We start from the raw sequence: 4589 nt of genomic DNA on the forward strand, positions 1-4589 counted from the left end.
ACATTAGTATAATTATATTAGTGTTGTTTTGTTAGGATCAATACGCCTATAATCTATTGGATTCGTTGTCACTTCATGAAAAGAGATAAACTGAACACTTTTTGAAAACTATCATGGAGTAAAATGGCACCAAAGTAATCAAATTTATTTGAAAATTTTAAATTAAGTTCTATTTTTCATCCATTATTAAGAACGTATTCATTTCCATCATGTGAAGATCATTGAAGTGAATTGCACACAAGAATGGTTTGTTGTATGTTATTCAGTTTGCGCTCCAATTTAAAAAAAATAACCGCTAACTACAACTTAATTGAACCCTTCTTGAATAAAAAAAATGTGTTTTTTTTCGAATGCATTTGATTTCAGAATACAATACTATAAAAAAGACGAGAAATAAACGATCTAGAGTAGTAACAACGAGCAGCCCTTACATACTTAAGTCCCAGTTTTGTTTTTTTTTGCTATTTATATTTCTGTTTGACACTTTTCAGTTCCTTTGCGCTGTGTCATAGTATTCATTTGTTTTGTATTTTCCCTCGTTCGTACTTTCGGGATTTCTACTTTTTAGATAAAGTAAGATAGAAAACAAATAACACACAACTTGCAAGACCCCTTTATTCCATATGATATGTCTTCCATTAAATAGCCATCACTTCCATGCTTATAGAACTTTTTTTCTAAAATAAATGGTAAAATGATAGAATTACTATATTCTGTACTAAAAAGCCAAGGGATGTTATAGGGATATTAACGAAGTATGTATTATAATCTATGACTAATATCGGTATGAACAATAAAACAATCGAAGGCATTATCACTTGAAAGATAAAAGAGGTTATTCAGAATGTGTACTTATTCATTGTTTTGTTTCAATGAATATGACATGTATATATGAAGAGGCGTTTAGTACAAAGAGTAATCAAATGAACCAAGATTCGAGCGGAGATGCAAAGAGTGCAACTAACGGACAAAGACTAGACAAGGAAAATAGATAAACACAACAAAGAACATGAAATAACCAAAATAATATGTACAAAAAACGAAAGCAAACGAGAAACTGAGACTTTTCTGAAAACTGGGAGCATGGAGCAGGTGCGCTGATATGGTAAGCGTCCTCTGCTTTTCTAGAAACACCCGCGGATTTGCTCATAAAATGTCAAGCAGGGGTTGACGAAAAAGGAATGGAAAACTATGACACGTTGAACAAATCGGTTTTCATAGTGCAGATGGATACACCGTAACGATCCACGAGTTCATGACGACGATCATAAAACTTCTGTAGTGATGACTCCAATCTTGTAGCAACATAACCCCAGAAGCCTAATTGGTAAGAAGTGTGGCGCGGTACAAAAAGTCTGCGTCGTTTCGGCAAGCTCTGGCAAAGTACACAGATGCTGAAGGGATGTTGCAATAGATGAAAAGAAAGTTCACAATACGGAATGAAAAATCATCGAGTTTGTCGTAAAGTTTGGTCAATAGTTTTCCTTTTTCATCGATCTCTAAGTGTGGGTCAAGACATGAGGCTGACTTCGCAGTGTCTGTAGTACCCTTTATATCAAGTTCTTTGGGGTAGATGCGATGTATAAAATCCCCGAAACTAGGATTGTTTAACGATGGTACGCATATATAGCGGAAACTGAGATCAAAGGATCTGGCTAAACGATGATAATGTAAATGTTTTTTTTGGCGCAAATAAGATAATTATTGAATAGCTGCACCATAAATTACAAATTCGTTTCAACTACGACATTCTAGTATTACACAAGGTAAAAACAAGTAGAATATGATGGGAACGGGATATTCATACCCTGGGCACAAGTCTAGATCAATGAGAACTTATGAAATACCATAATCAACACAACTTCACTACAAAATACATACAGTAACTAAAGAAGTTAACGAAACCGCTAAAACACGAGAGTATTGTCACCAGGTATATCGATCGCTCCCTGCTAGAATGAAAAATGATATTTTGTTTTTAGAAATCTGAATCATCTGGCCAAACTGAACCTGGTATTTTAGGGTCGTTTTTACAAAACATTTCAACAAACAACTGAATATGAATTGAAAAATACTTACTTTTCATTTTTAAAATAATGCTTCATGCAATTGTTCATTGTTGTGTATGTCTGTTTTCCATGCCTGATCTTTGTCCCTGGATTACATTCTTTTGACTACCGCTATAACCTTGGTTCCCTTAATTATTCTTTCAATACCTAACAGTACAAAAAATGCACCCATAGATATGTGTATACTTTCAAAAGTAAATCGAACTGTCTTTGCACAAAAAATATAGACAATTAGGGGTGAGTTATTTTTTTTCTTTGATTTTGAGAAATTTGAAGAGGAAAATGGTAACCACGGCAATTTTCTAGAAAATGCATTTTTTGTTGATTTTTCAAGAGGGCATTTCATCAACACTCTAATTCATTTTAAGTAAGCAGGTTAAAAAATACTGGAAATGATAAAAAAGAAAGCTTCATTTTTAATTTCATCATTTCAATGTCACTCAATTCCGACATATTATTTTTTTGTTTTCATAAAAATGCATTTTTCTCTCGACCTTGACCTTTATTTTCACTAGGAAATATATATGTTTTGTTTTTAAAGGTTTATCCTGTCTATATGTTAACATTTTTACCACTTGATGGAAATGAAAAATTATGTAAAGGTCAAAGGTTTGGTCTATAGAAAACATAAACAATATCATATTTTCGCTTTTTTCCATGGCAACCACATTCACGGTTATATTTCTTAAAACAGAAAAATAACACTTGTCAATTATTTTCTTATATATTATAGAGTTAAGTTTAATATGTGAGATTTCAGAGATTATCACTTATCTATTGGTGCAATTGTTTTCCACATTGACATGCATGGATGACTTCATACAGTAAAAATAAAAAAAAACAAAAAACAAAAAACAAAAAAACAAAAACAAAAACAAAAATTAAAAAAAAAAAACAAAAAGCAAAATAAAACAATATATTTGTTCCACAATGAAAATTTGCAAGTAATCCTCGAAAGAGAATAATGAAAACTCCTTCAAATTATATATACTACGGTTCACGCAAATAAATTTGGAATTCTAGCAATACAATTACAAAGACTATTAATTCGCTTTGAAATGCCATCTAGTTTAATTTTGACATAAGGTCTGTTTTCAGGGTTATGCAATAGATTTGTAACTTTAGTACCATTACAATCACATATTTTAGAGTTAATCCTAAAGTTGAATTTAACATGTAGCTTGCTGTAAAAAGCATGCTACATAGGCAAAATCACATAATAAATTATATTCACGATACCAAGGTAAAATTTGTTTCATTTCGCGTTATATTTCGTGTAATTTTTCTCTAAAATACAAATGTACATACTTTAGTACGGTTTCCCTATGAGCATACGGAAAAAGATTCTAGAAGTCAACAGACTTCTTTTGTAAAGTGTTCATGTACTTCTAGTGTTAGAACTTTTGGGAATAGATTGAATTAGTATATGAAAAAGCCGTTTTGCTCATAATCATAGAATTTAGAATCGTATTACTGGTAAAGTCTTCATTCTTTTTTTCTTTTGCAGATCAGAGTAGCTTCATCATTCAAATTCCAGCTACCATGTACGAAACAAATTATTTTCAATTAGTTTTTGTCAAAAGTCAGTTATTCAGAATCGAGTCGACCTTTTCAAAAGGCACTTGTTAGATCAGACATAAACATTTAGAATGATGCTCAATACTGTCAAAAAGACCATAAACTAATCAGGCGATATGAGCTCTTACAACATAAAACATTTCGTTTATATTGCTTCCATTACAAAAGAAGCAATCTTTGCAGAAATGTAGCTCAATTCAATATCTGTGAAAAGAGCGTTCAGTCGGCCATTCATCAGTTTCATTGTCCACGGACGTTTGTGTCAAGCTTATTGATTGGCTATGAGTAACGGCCATGTCTTATCTGATTCATGATGTAAATTTGGATGCATTTTATTGTGTGATTATTTGCCGGTCAAGAAATGCATGTGAACCAAAACAAATGAAAGATAGAACATGTTACACACGTCTTTTTTGTGAAGTGCTTATAATAAAACAGTTTTTGATTCTGGATTCCGAATTGCATTAATACGTTGTTTAACTTAATAGACAAGTTTTTTTTTTCTAGAATGCAACTACTTACATTATATATCGTTTATATTCACTTATTAAGAAAGGAGAACGCAAAGGAAATAAAATAGAAAATCATTCCTCGTGATTTAACAATTTCTCCTGAAGATAGGATGCATAATTTATTTTTTCCTTATCATAGTGAACAAATTTAGAATCCTCCAGTCGTTGCGTTAAGCAAACGTAATAATACCATACATAGTTCTGACAGTGACATCTTCAAAGTTACCAAATAGCCTTCCTACATGGTAAACATAAACAGACAATGTCCTTCTGCATCGTGACTAAGTAAACTTAAATGTAAATATGTTTGGTCAACCCTTGTCCCTTTAGAATTCTAAGAAGTGTAAACGTGTGCCCTTAGTAGATTGATAATAACGACTAGAAATGCATTTGAATATCTTGGAATGGAATGAAAGTAATGCCTTGGAAA

This window comes from Perna viridis, chromosome 3 (genome assembly GCF_037379345.1).
Source record: "Perna viridis isolate PV_CMFRI_1.1 ecotype Kerala chromosome 3, ASM3737934v1, whole genome shotgun sequence".
Classification (NCBI taxonomy): domain Eukaryota; kingdom Metazoa; phylum Mollusca; class Bivalvia; order Mytilida; family Mytilidae; genus Perna; species Perna viridis.